A 14,273-nucleotide genomic window follows, 5' to 3' on the forward strand; every position below is an offset into this window, starting at 1 on the left:
CAAAAGATTTTTTTAATCAACAGCTGTGAATCTAATGATTGTCAGACATTCAATAAAACAATCCTAATATGTGGCACATGGTTCTTATACTGGCAATTATGTTGTCCCTTTTAAAAAAAAGTTGATGGAGGTATATTCTTTGCTTTACAATGCTTAGTGGAGCTGTTATACTTTTATGCATTTATCTAATATTTTGACATGCTTGTAGGACAGAAGAGGAAAGAGTGAAGGTCTTCTCCAAATGGGTCACATATAGACATATAACGAATATCTATATAACATGGGGCTTGTAAACAAAAGATGTTTGGGATTTTTGTTTGCTGATCCAAGTTTGAATTCAGCAGCCATATAGGGTAGGTGGTTTGTAAACAAAAGAAAATGTGCTACATAAATGCAGTCTCTGGCCAGTGGTCCTACATGCGTAAGTTACTGTACATTGTGAATGATTGTGCACCATCTTCACAGGGAGGCATAGGGCATGATATCACTAACTAGATTATTTTAATAATTACATAGATCACTTGCAGTCCAAGACAATGAGTGTGCTGGTCCGGATCAGTCACCCCCTCCAGGATCCTCCACCGCCGGGGGGCATTGGTTGGCATTGCAATTATAGATGAAGTACAGATTTGATGTACTAAAAATGATTTTTTTTTTGAGAAAGTTGCAGTCAAAATAAAAATGTAGTTCATTTTAGTGACGAAAGAAATAACTACCCGTACCCCTCAAAGAAGCTGCTTTCAGTATGTTTTGTTTATATCATATATTAAATTATGTAATTGACACAAAGTATATAAATATATATTACAAACTTCAGCTGTCTGTAGTATGTAACAGTGCACACAAATGTCTGATTAACGTCCATTTACATATCAGGTAATATATTCCACTTGCTGGTCTTCGTCATAACAAGCGACAACATAACTATCACTCTTCGCGTTAAATTTATCAGGCATTATCAAGTGGGATAATAACATGAAGTTATGGAGTAGAAATATAAAATTAATAAAGTGTCTGTATTAGTAACATAACAGTCCTCCAGAACGTGTCCATTTACCCTCTGGAGCTCAGCTCCGGGAGACGTAAGTCACAAGGACTATTTGAACTGTTCGTTACATAGGTGAGATTTCAGCAGGGTCCTGCAGGTAGAGATATCAGACAGACATTCTGTTGAAGATTTCCAGGAGCAGCATTCAAGAAGGACTGTAGTCTTGAGAGCGGAGGTAACCTGGAAAGAAAAAAAGGGTCAGCGTTAGCAGAGGGTTTGGACGGAGATTGTGATAATAGATATAACAAGTGGCAATGGATTGGAGAGCCCTAAATACTTTTGTATGGAAAAGATAATGAAAATGGAATACAATATGATTTCTGTAGAACAGTAAGCAATGATAGAGAGTAGAGAGGTTATTCCTGCAGCAGCAATTGAAACGGATTGTAGGAGACCAAGATATCATTGCACCAGTCTGGACAGTATGTAATAAAAATTGCTTTGGAGTCTAAGAAAAAAATGTTTTGTTTTTGAAGGGGTAATCAGGGAAAGAAAACACAGTAAAAAAAAAAAAATAGGACTTTTATACTGCTGACAAATCCTTATATCTTAGTCCACTGGGAGACATCGGGAAACATTGGGGTGTAGTGTAGTGTAGGGACCAGTCCTACGGGCACTTTAAGACACCTTAAAAATGTCATCATAGCTCTTCCCCTCTATATCACTTTCCTGTTAGGCCTTCAATTTATGTTTAACCATGCACCAGAGAAAAGGAAAAGATAGAGAAACAACAGTAAGGAGGGAACAACAAACTTGGTTTATCAGTTCCCTCCGGAACTGATAAACCAATTGGAACGGCCAGGTAATAGCAATACCATCTTGCCAGGAACCTACAGGCAGAAGCGTACATAAGTTTCTCTAACAGTAAACAGAGATATTATCTTTTGTAAGGCCCAAATCTTGTATGGTGGTAAGAACACACTATTTGTGGGTGTAAAAAAAAAAAAGGGTCCCAAAAACATCATCTGCTGAGGCGTAAGCAATTTTGACTTCTTTTAAATTGAGAATCCAGTTGTGGGATTCCAGTGTCTGTGCCGTCACCTGAACATGGGATAGGAGCACAGCAACTCTGCCTTGATGAGAAGGTCGTCCACATACGAAATAAACGTCTTTTGGACCTCAACAGAGCTGCCATGACCTCCAAGATCTTGGTGAAGGTCCGTTGCAAGACCAAAAGGAAGTGACCTGAACTGGTAGTGTTCTGACTAAACCGCAAACCTGATGACGGGAACATGTAAATATGTGTTCTTGATGTTCAAAGCCACCAAGACCTCGCCCTGTTCCATGCTGTGAATCAATTACTTCAAAGACTCGATCTTGAACCCTGGTACCCGCAACTGGGTGTTCGTAGATTTGAGAGGTTCAGGATTGGTATGAACGAATTGTTTGGTTTATGAACCAGAAACAGGTTTGAATAAACCTCTTAGATGGTGCAGAACTGATACAACCACCCTTGAAGAAACTGTGGAGTGGATGGCGTCTCGCAGACCAAGCCGCTTTGTCCAACTTGCAGGTAGCATTATGGTTAAGAACTATCTTGGGGCTGCTGTAGTGTACTGAAACTACTGATCCCTGAAGAGGAGTACTTCTACTAACATACAAGGCCATAAACAAAACTGCACCAACATACATCTCTTCACTTGTCTCAAAATATCTGGCAACTCGACACCTCCGTTTTGCACAAGATCTGCCTCTCTCTTCCACTCTCATCACATCCTCCCATTCCCGGTTACAGGACTTTTTTTGAGCTGCACCCACTTTGTGGAATTCTCGCACAATAAGACTTTCCTCTGGTCTACAAACTTGCAAGCGTTATCTGAAAACCCACCTCTTCAGACAAGCTTATAGTATTCCTCAACCACCTCTTAACCTCACTAGGTTACCCTATTACCACCCTTTACAGAATCCCCACAAGACAACAACCCTCTGACCCCCTGACCAACATTGCTGTGTGACTGGATCACATAGCATAAGAATCACTTTTTACCTTTGCAATCTGGCTGGACCAATATGCAATATGTCACGCGTTAGACTGCCATTCACTTATAGATTGTAAGCTTACAAGCAAGGCCCTCTTTGTCTGTTTTACTATTTGTCCAAAATTTTGTAAAGCGCTACGGCATTTTCTGGCTCTATATAAATAAATGTTGATGATGATGAGGAGGAATAGCAGACAGGCTCAAAAATAAGTGATCGTGGGTGGGTAGAACGCCACCATGCTGATTTCTTATCAGCAGACTTAATGACTGGGCGCTTAGCAGTCCAGGCTAGCAGTGCACACTGCAAACTACGCCTGGGGCAGGAGAGAAGCAAAAGGAGAGAAACACCTTAGCTTTTGATGCATTAACAGGAAGTAAAGCACTTTCTCCTGCTGTCACCTGACTTTTAATATTATAAATATAATATTAAATATTTAATTTTAACTTTTTATACTGTGTAGCTACAGCCCAAACAGGACATCCACAGATAAAGGAAATGACTTTAGAGTCTTCTTAGACTCCATGTCAGCTTCCCAGGACTTAAGTCAAAGAGTCCATCGAGCCAAAACCACAAAGGCAGATATCCTTGCCCCAATCAATCCAACGTCCAGGACCACCTCTCCCAGATACTCTGTAGCTCTCTGAATCTGCTCCACCAACGGGAATAATTCAGATCATGGATTGCCAACTAACAAGCCCTCAGTAAGCTGCTCGGACGAGTGTTCCACGGCCTTGGTCAACCAAGCAGAGGACAGAGTGGGCTTTAAGGAGGCTCCCACTGCCACAAAAATTAACTTAAGGTTGTCACCGACCTTACGGTTCGACACCATCCTTAAGCATGGCTGCGTTAGGACTTGGGATGGTCTTGTCTCGGACAACCATGCTACAAGTGTGTTCACCTTAGGAGGCGTTTCCCATTTAACAAAATCCTCAGAGGGATGAAGATAACAAAACTGTAACCTACGGGAAACCTGGAACTTCTGGTATAACGAGTTACAAGCCTCACCCAACAAATCATCCAGCGTCAGAAAATGGACAAGAAAACGTGCTTTTCAACCTCTGCTTAAACAAACAAGGCTCCACAGGCTCAGGGACTGCTATATCTGAGATGTCCAACATCTTGCACACAGCATGAACCAGCTCCTCCAGCCCCTGACGGTGAGAGGTAACTTCCTACCCAAAGCAGGAGTCTCCCATACCGGACCAGCACTTTGCCATCTTTCTGGGAAGGACAGTTAGACTCATTCTCAGGTTGGGGTTTCACCACCCTCCTGCGCTTAAGCAAGAAAGAGGGTGTAGCGGATTCCAACATCCTCTCCAAAAAGAAAGAAACCAAAACCAGGCTGCCGCCGCAGGACCTTGGTAATACAGGCACAGAACAAGTCAGACTCCCAGAAGATCCTTGGAGGGAACCTGGGAAAGAATGCTTCCTGATTGAGAACAGACTAGCTGAGCAATCTAAGCCATAGAGTTGGCTAGTGACCTAGTCCAGGCATATAGCATTTCAGCTGGGACAGGTAAACTTCATCACAGAAGTTACCCCAGCCTTAGCCCTCGAGGATCTTCCCCTATCTGACATGATAGGCACAGAAAGAAGACAAAAATACAAGAAAAGACAGAAGCAGCACACAATCACAAAAAAAGGAGGTGAGCTTGCAAGACAGTGCCAGAGCCTAATATATCTTTGGGACAAACCACATACAACCCCCACCTTCCTCCCAAAACCTATTACCTTAAGATTAAAAGACATGGATTGCTGGAGCTCCAAGATTGCTGCTGTCCTGCACACATGGAGTGAGAGACCACTGGGAAAAATGTGCAGGGAAAGGGAAGACGCACTTCTCCTCCCCGGGCCCATAAATGCATTGGTAGCTGTTCAAATGGATGTGCCCTCCACCAATCCAGTGCCTAGTGTGTGTTTACATAAACCCAGTAACCCCCAACTGACCCAGGAAACATGAAGTCTGCTCCTACACTAAGAGAAAGACATTCCTGTGGCCCACAGCAACTTGCTAAACCTATCTTCCAGCACTGTGGTGGGAAAGGCTAACACTCAGTCTTGCCAGCCTACATGGCGCCGTTAAGCAGTGACTGCCATTCCTGCAATTACTGCCTGGAAACTCCAGGTACAGCTTGTGATGACTATGGTTGGGTCCTGCGAAGGAATCCAGTATTGTGATTGGGGGGTGCATTAGCGGAAGCACCACCTTGGTACCGCCGCTACCCCATTCCCAGCAGCGCAGAATCATCCACGATGTGACACTGCAGTTGCAGACTTTGGAGACCGCCCCAGTAATAAAAAACCTGCCCTGCCACATTGAAATAACAGGAGAGGGCTATAGAGCAGGAGGAGCATCAGTGAACTACTAGGATGACTTAAATTGCCCTTACGACTGGTCCCTACACTATACCCCAGTGTTTCCTGGTGTTCTCCAGTGAATGACTGAGAAGTAACAAAATCTAAAGTTTATGGATAAGTGAGATGGCTTAAGTATGTCACCTAAAAAAAAGTGCATAGAAAACCGGATGTATTGTTGTTTCTGGACATTGAAAATCAGGTTTTATTTTTGCAAGATAAGTCTTTTATGTACGGTGGTGTAACAAGGGCATTTATACTCATAGTATTTTTAAAAAACAATACTACAGCATTTATGGCAATAATGATCTCTATATTATTGTCTCTTGCTGCTAAGGCTCTTCTCCTTTTTCACATAAAAGGTGCCTCTTTTCATTTTGAAGTAAGAGAGGTGTCAGAATAGAGGCAGCAGAGCATGCAAGGAAAAAACTGGAGGGCAGCATTGGTATACGAGACATGATTTGGGGCATGATTTTTCCCTCACAGACTGTGAGGGAAAAGATAATGAGCATTGAGTCATGGGAGATATCAGAGAAAAGCTGGTATCAGGGTATTGTTGGATGAGGAGGGGTCGTGTGGGGAAGAGGTTTCTCCCTCACATGTCCCCCTCTGCCCACATGCATTAATTCCATGTACCCACCTCTGCACAACAGCTTTAATCACACATGCCCCATCTGAACCCCCCCCCCCCCAGCTGTAATCACACATGTCCCATCTGCACCCCCCCCAGCTGTAATCACACATGTCCCATCTGCACCCCCCAGCTGTAATCACACATAACCCATCTGCACCCCCCAGCTGTAATCACACATAACCCATCTGCACCCCCCAGCTGTAATCACACATGTCCCATCTGAAACCCCCCCCCCCCCAGCTGTAATCACACATGTTACATCTGCACCCCCCAGCTGTAATCACACATAACCCATCTGAAACCCCCCCCCCCCAGCTGTAATCACACATGTCCCCTCCCCATCACCTCTTCTTACCTTTCCCTCCAGCAGTGACAGCACAGGAACAGGAAGAGCAGCAGCTCCAGCACTGTGTGTGTCATGTGACCGCTGCAGCCACGTGACCTGGTGATGTCACAGTGACGTCTGAAGGTACCTGAGCTGAGGGGGTTTTAGCCACTACCGTGAGGACTGGGGGCTTATAGCAATGTAATGTGTGTGTATGAGGACAGGGGGGCTTATAGCAATGTAATGTAATGTGTATGTGTGAGGACAGGGGGCTTATAGCTGTGTGTGTGTGTGTGTGTGTGTGTGTGTGTGTGTGTGTGTGTGTGTGTGTGTGTGTGTGTGTGTGTGTGTGTGTGTGTGTGTGTGTGTGTGTGTGTGTGTGTGTGTGTGTGTGTGTGTGTGTGTGTGGACAGGGGGGCTTATAGCAATGTAATGTATGTGTGTGAGGACAGGGGGGCTTATAGCAATGTAATGTATGTGTGTGAGGACAGGGGGGCTTATAGCAATGTAATGTGTATGTGTGTGAGGACAGGGGGCTTATAGCAATGTAATGTGTATGTGTGTGAGGACAGGGGGGCTTATAGCAATGTAATGTGTGTGTGTGAGGACAGGGGGCTTATAGCAATGTAATGTGTGTGTGAGGACAGGGGGCTTATAGCAATGTAATGTGTATGTGTGTGAGGACAGGGGGGGCTTATAGCAATGTAATGTATGTGTGTGTGAGGACAGGGGGCTTATAGCAATGTAATGTGTGTATGTGAGAGCAGGGGGCTTATAGCAATGTAATGTATGTGTGTGAGGACAGGGGGGCTTATAGCAATGTAATGTGTGTGTGTGTGAGGACAGGGGGCTTATAGCAATGTAATGTGTATGTGTGTGAGGACAGGGGGCTTATAGCAATGTAATGTGTGTATGTGAGAGCAGGGGGCTTATAGCAATGTAATGTATGTGTGTGAGGACAGGGGGGCTTATAGCAATGTAATGTGTGTGTGTGTGTGTGTGAGGACAGGGGGCTTATAGCAATGTAATGTGTATGTGTGTGAGGACAGGGGGCTTATAGCAATGTAATGTGTGTATGTGAGAGCAGGGGGCTTATAGCAATGTAATGTATGTGTGTGAGGACAGGGGGGCTTATAGCAATGTAATGTATGTGTGTGAGGACAGGGGGGCTTATAGCAATGTAATGTGTGTGTGTGTGAGGACAGGGGGCTTATAGCAATGTAATGTGTGTGTGTGTGAGGACAGGGGGCTTATAGCAATGTAATGTGTATGTGTGTGAGGACAGGGGGGCTTATAGCAATGTAATGTGTGTGTGTGAGGACAGGGGGGCTTATAGCAATGTAATGTGTGTGTGTGAGGACAGGGGGGCTTATAGCAATGTAATGTGTGTGTGTGAGAGCAGGGGGCTTATAGCAATGTAATGTATGTGTGTGAGGACAGGGGGGCTTATAGCAATGTAATGTGTGTGTGTGTGTGAGGACAGGGGGCTTATAGCAATGTAATGTGTATGTGTGTGAGGACAGGGGGCTTATAGCAATGTAATGTGTATGTGTGTGAGGACAGGGGGCTTATAGCAATGTAATGTGTATGTGTGTGAGGACAGGGGGCTTATAGCAATGTAATGTGTGTGTGAGGACAGGGGGCTTATAGCAATGTAATGTGTATGTGTGTGAGGACAGGGGGGCTTATAGCAATGTAATGTGTGTGTGAGGACAGGGGGCTTATAGCAATGTAATGTGTGTGTGAGGACAGGGGGCTTATAGCAATGTAATGTGTGTGTGAGGACAGGGGGCTTATAGCAATGTAATGTGTGTGTGAGGACAGGGGGCTTATAGCAATGTAATGTGTGTGTGTGTGAGGACAGGGGGCTTATAGCAATGTAATGTGTATGTGTGTGAGGACAGGGGGCTTATAGCAATGTAATGTGTGTATGTGAGAGCAGGGGGCTTATAGCAATGTAATGTATGTGTGTGAGGACAGGGGGGCTTATAGCAATGTAATGTGTGTGTGTGTGTGAGGACAGGGGGCTTATAGCAATGTAATGTGTATGTGTGTGAGGACAGGGGGCTTATAGCAATGTAATGTGTATGTGTGTGAGGACAGGGGGGCTTATAGCAATGTAATGTGTATGTGTGTGAGGACAGGGGGGCTTATAGCAATGTAATGTGTGTGTGTGTGAGGACAGGGGGCTTATAGCAATGTAATGTGTATGTGTGTGAGGACAGGGGGGCTTATAGCAATGTATTATGTGTGTGTGTGAGGACAGGGGGGCTTATAGCAATGTAATGTAATGTGTATGTGTGAGGACAGGGGGCTTATAGCTGTGTGTGTGTGTGTGTGTGTGTGTGTGTGTGTGTGTGTGTGTGTGTGTGGACAGGGGGGCTTATAGCAATGTAATGTATGTGTGTGAGGACAGGGGGGCTTATAGCAATGTAATGTGTATGTGTGTGAGGACAGGGGGCTTATAGCAATGTAATGTGTATGTGTGTGAGGACAGGGGGGCTTATAGCAATGTAATGTGTGTGTGTGAGGACAGGGGGCTTATAGCAATGTAATGTGTGTGTGTGAGGACAGGGGGCTTATAGCAATGTAATGTGTGTGTGAGGACAGGGGGCTTATAGCAATGTAATGTGTATGTGTGTGAGGACAGGGGGGGCTTATAGCAATGTAATGTATGTGTGTGTGAGGACAGGGGGCTTATAGCAATGTAATGTGTGTATGTGAGAGCAGGGGGCTTATAGCAATGTAATGTATGTGTGTGAGGACAGGGGGGCTTATAGCAATGTAATGTGTGTGTGTGTGAGGACAGGGGGCTTATAGCAATGTAATGTGTATGTGTGTGAGGACAGGGGGCTTATAGCAATGTAATGTGTGTATGTGAGAGCAGGGGGCTTATAGCAATGTAATGTATGTGTGTGAGGACAGGGGGGCTTATAGCAATGTAATGTGTGTGTGTGTGTGTGTGAGGACAGGGGGCTTATAGCAATGTAATGTGTATGTGTGTGAGGACAGGGGGCTTATAGCAATGTAATGTGTGTATGTGAGAGCAGGGGGCTTATAGCAATGTAATGTATGTGTGTGAGGACAGGGGGGCTTATAGCAATGTAATGTATGTGTGTGAGGACAGGGGGGCTTATAGCAATGTAATGTGTGTGTGTGTGAGGACAGGGGGCTTATAGCAATGTAATGTGTGTGTGTGTGAGGACAGGGGGCTTATAGCAATGTAATGTGTATGTGTGTGAGGACAGGGGGCTTATAGCAATGTAATGTGTGTGTGTGAGAGCAGGGGGCTTATAGCAATGTAATGTATGTGTGTGAGGACAGGGGGGCTTATAGCAATGTAATGTGTGTGTGTGTGTGAGGACAGGGGGCTTATAGCAATGTAATGTGTATGTGTGTGAGGACAGGGGGCTTATAGCAATGTAATGTGTATGTGTGTGAGGACAGGGGGCTTATAGCAATGTAATGTGTATGTGTGTGAGGACAGGGGGCTTATAGCAATGTAATGTGTGTGTGAGGACAGGGGGCTTATAGCAATGTAATGTGTATGTGTGTGAGGACAGGGGGGCTTATAGCAATGTAATGTGTGTGTGAGGACAGGGGGCTTATAGCAATGTAATGTGTGTGTGAGGACAGGGGGCTTATAGCAATGTAATGTGTGTGTGAGGACAGGGGGCTTATAGCAATGTAATGTGTGTGTGAGGACAGGGGGCTTATAGCAATGTAATGTGTGTGTGTGTGAGGACAGGGGGCTTATAGCAATGTAATGTGTATGTGTGTGAGGACAGGGGGCTTATAGCAATGTAATGTGTGTATGTGAGAGCAGGGGGCTTATAGCAATGTAATGTATGTGTGTGAGGACAGGGGGGCTTATAGCAATGTAATGTGTGTGTGTGTGTGAGGACAGGGGGCTTATAGCAATGTAATGTGTATGTGTGTGAGGACAGGGGGCTTATAGCAATGTAATGTGTATGTGTGTGAGGACAGGGGGGCTTATAGCAATGTAATGTGTATGTGTGTGAGGACAGGGGGGCTTATAGCAATGTAATGTGTGTGTGTGTGAGGACAGGGGGCTTATAGCAATGTAATGTGTATGTGTGTGAGGACAGGGGGGCTTATAGCAATGTATTATGTGTGTGTGTGAGGACAGGGGGGCTTATAGCAATGTAATGTGTGTGTGAGGACAGGGGGGCTTATAGCAATGTAATGTGTGTGTGAGGACAGGGGGCTTATAGCAATGTAATGTGTGTGTGAGGACAGGGGGCTTATAGCAATGTAATGTATGTGTGAGGACAGGGGGCTTATAGCAATGTAATGTGTATGTGTGTGAGGACAGGGGGCTTATAGCAATGTAATGTGTGTGTGAGGACAGGGGGCTTATAGCAATGTAATGTGTGTGTGAGGACAGGGGGCTTATAGCAATGTAATGTATGTGTGTGAGGACAGGGGGCTTATAGCAATGTAATGTGTGTGTGTGAGGACAGGGGGCTTATAGCAATGTAATGTATGTGTGTGTGAGGACAGGGGGCTTATAGCAATGTAATGTGTGTGTGTGTGAGGACAGGGGGCTTATAGCAATGTAATGTGTGTGTGTGTGAGGACAGGGGGCTTATAGCAATGTAATGTGTGTGTGAGGACAGGGGGCTTATAGCAATGTAATGTGTGTGTGTGAGGACAGGGGGCTTATAGCAATGTAATGTGTGTGTGTGAGGACAGGGGGCTTATAGCAATGTAATGTGTGTGTGTGAGGACAGGGGGCTTATAGCAATGTAATGTGTGTGTGTGAGGACAGGGGGCTTATAGCAATGTAATGTGTGTGTGTGAGGACAGGGGGCTTATAGCAATGTAATGTGTGTGTGTGAGGACAGGGGGCTTATAGCAATGTAATGTGTGTGTGTGTGTGAGGACAGGGGGCTTATAGCAATGTAATGTGTGTGTGTGTGAGGACAGGGGGCTTATAGCAATGTAATGTGTGTGTGTGTGTGAGGACAGGGGGCTTATAGCAATGTAATGTGTGTGTGTGTGAGGACAGGGGGCTTATAGCAATGTAATGTGTGTGTGTGTGTGTGAGGACAGGGGGCTTATAGCAATGTAATGTGTGTGTGAGGACAGGGGGCTTATAGCAATGTAATGTGTGTGTGTGTGTGTGTGTGAGGACAGGGGGCTTATAGCAATGTAATGTGTATGTGTGTGAGGACAGGGGGCTTATAGCAATGTAATGTGTATGTGTGTGAGGACAGGGGGCTTATAGCAATGTAATGTGTATGTGTGTGAGGACAGGGGGCTTATAGCAATGTAATGTGTATGTGTGTGAGGACAGGGGGCTTATAGCAATGTAATGTGTATGTGTGTGAGGACAGGGGGCTTATAGCAATGTAATGTGTATGTGTGAGGACAGGGGGGCTTATAGCAATGTAATGTGTATGTGTGAGGACAGGGGGCTTATAGCAATGTAATGTGTGTGTGTGTGTGAGGACAGGGGGCTTATAGCAATGTAATGTGTGTGTGTGTGAGGACAGGGGGGCTTATAGCAATGTAATGTGTGTGTGTGTGAGGACAGGGGGCTTATAGCAATGTAGTGTGTGTGTGAGGACAGGGGGCTTATAGCAATGTAATGTATGTGTGTGAGGACAGGGGGCTTATAGCAATGTAATGTGTGTGTGTGAGGACAGGGGGCTTATAGCAATGTTATGTGTGTGTGAGGACAGGGGGCTTATAGCAATGTAATGTGTGTGTGTGTGTGAGGACAGGGGGCTTATAGCAATGTAATGTGTGTGTGAGGACAGGGGGCTTATAGCAATGTAATGTGTGTGTGTGTGAGGACAGGGGGCTTATAGCAATGTAATGTGTGTGTGTGTGTGAGGACAGGGGGCTTATAGCAATGTAATGTGTGTGTGTGTGAGGACAGGGGGCTTATAGCAATGTAATGTGTGTGTGTGTGTGAGGACAGGGGGCTTATAGCAATGTAATGTGTGTGTGTGTGAGGACAGGGGGCTTATAGCAATGTAATGTGTGTGTGTGTGTGTGTGTGAGGACAGGGGGCTTATAGCAATGTAATGTGTGTGTGAGGACAGGGGGCTTATAGCAATGTAATGTGTGTGTGTGTGTGTGTGTGAGGACAGGGGGCTTATAGCAATGTAATGTGTATGTGTGTGAGGACAGGGGGCTTATAGCAATGTAATGTGTATGTGTGTGAGGACAGGGGGCTTATAGCAATGTAATGTGTATGTGTGTGAGGACAGGGGGCTTATAGCAATGTAATGTGTATGTGTGTGAGGACAGGGGGCTTATAGCAATGTAATGTGTATGTGTGTGAGGACAGGGGGCTTATAGCAATGTAATGTGTATGTGTGAGGACAGGGGGGCTTATAGCAATGTAATGTGTATGTGTGAGGACAGGGGGGCTTATAGCAATGTAATGTGTGTGTGTGTGTGAGGACAGGGGGCTTATAGCAATGTAATGTGTGTGTGTGTGAGGACAGGGGGGCTTATAGCAATGTAATGTGTGTGTGTGTGAGGACAGGGGGCTTATAGCAATGTAATGTGTGTGTGTGTGAGGACAGGGGGCTTATAGCAATGTAATGTATGTGTGTGAGGACAGGGGGCTTATAGCAATGTAATGTGTGTGTGTGAGGACAGGGGGCTTATAGCAATGTTATGTGTGTGTGAGGACAGGGGGCTTATAGCAATGTAATGTGTGTGTGTGTGTGAGGACAGGGGGCTTATAGCAATGTAATGTGTGTGTGAGGACAGGGGGCTTATAGCAATGTAATGTGTGTGTGTGAGGACAGGGGGCTTATAGCAATGTAATGTGTGTGTGTGTGAGGACAGGGGGGCTTATAGCAATGTAATGTGTGTGTGAGGACAGGGGGCTTATAGCAATGTAATGTGTGTGTGTGTGTGAGGACAGGGGGCTTATAGCAATGTAATGTGTGTGTGAGGACAGGGGGCTTATAGCAATGTAATGTGTATGTGTGTGAGGACAGGGGGCTTATAGCAATGTAATGTGTATGTGTGTGAGGACAGGGGGCTTATAGCAATGTAATGTGTATGTGTGTGAGGACAGGGGGCTTATAGCAATGTAATGTGTATGTGTGTGAGGACAGGGGGCTTATAGCAATGTAATGTGTATGTGTGAGGACAGGGGGGCTTATAGCAATGTAATGTGTATGTGTGAGGACAGGGGGCTTATAGCAATGTAATGTGTGTGTGTGTGTGTGAGGACAGGGGGCTTATAGCAATGTAATGTGTGTGTGTGTGAGGACAGGGGGCTTATAGCAATGTAATGTGTGTGTGTGTGAGGACAGGGGGGCTTATAGCAATGTAATGTGTGTGTGTGTGAGGACAGGGGGCTTATAGCAATGTAATGTGTGTGTGTGTGAGGACAGGGGGCTTATAGCAATGTAATGTATGTGTGTGAGGACAGGGGGCTTATAGCAATGTAATGTGTGTGTGTGAGGACAGGGGGCTTATAGTAATGTATGTGTGTGTGAGGACAGGGGGCTTATAGCAATGTAATGTGTGTGTGTGAGGACAGGGGGCTTATAGCAATGTAATGTGTGTGTGAGGACAGGGGGCTTATAGCAATGTAATGTGTGTGTGTGAGGACAGGGGGCTTATAGCAATGTAATGTGTGTGTGTGTGAGGACAGGGGGGCTTATAGCAATGTAATGTGTGTGTGTGTGAGGACAGGGGGCTTATAGCAATGTAATGTGTGTGTGTGTGTGTGTGAGGACAGGGGGCTTATAGCAATGTAATGTGTGTGTGAGGACAGGGGGCTTATAGCAATGTAATGTGTGTGTGAGGACAGGGGGCTTATAGCAATGTAATGTGTATGTGTGAGGACAGGGGGCTTATAGCAATGTAATGTGTGTGTGTGAGGACAGGGGGCTTATAGCAATGTAATGTGTGTGTGTGTGAGGACAGGGGGG

At 45.4% G+C, this 14,273-nt stretch overlaps 1 protein-coding gene and 1 long non-coding RNA gene across 3 annotated transcripts in view; one reads left to right on the forward strand and one right to left on the reverse strand.

Annotated features, from left to right (window-relative positions):
* Nucleotides 1-484: 484 nt before the first annotated feature.
* Nucleotides 485-6,444, reverse strand: LOC142139634 (uncharacterized). Its single transcript, XR_012688245.1, has 2 exons — nucleotides 6,373-6,444; nucleotides 485-1,228 (listed from the first exon to the last, which is right to left on the reverse strand). It is a non-coding gene; the product is annotated as an uncharacterized LOC142139634 (long non-coding RNA).
* A 23-nt stretch (nucleotides 6,445-6,467) lies between these two features.
* USF3 (upstream transcription factor family member 3) overlaps nucleotides 6,468-14,273 on the forward strand; it is a 38,414-nt gene continuing 30,608 nt past the window's right edge. The window contains exon 1 of one of the 2 annotated variants that reach the window (XM_075197421.1): nucleotides 6,468-6,486. The gene's annotated coding sequence lies outside the window, so the exon portion shown is untranslated. Of the gene's footprint in view, nucleotides 6,487-6,518; nucleotides 6,544-14,273 lie in introns of those variants that run through there. The other variant, XM_075197422.1, reaches the window with a different exon arrangement.

The sequence above is a fragment of the Mixophyes fleayi genome, chromosome 2 (genome assembly GCF_038048845.1).
Source record: "Mixophyes fleayi isolate aMixFle1 chromosome 2, aMixFle1.hap1, whole genome shotgun sequence".
Taxonomy (NCBI): Eukaryota; Metazoa; Chordata; class Amphibia; order Anura; family Limnodynastidae; genus Mixophyes; species Mixophyes fleayi.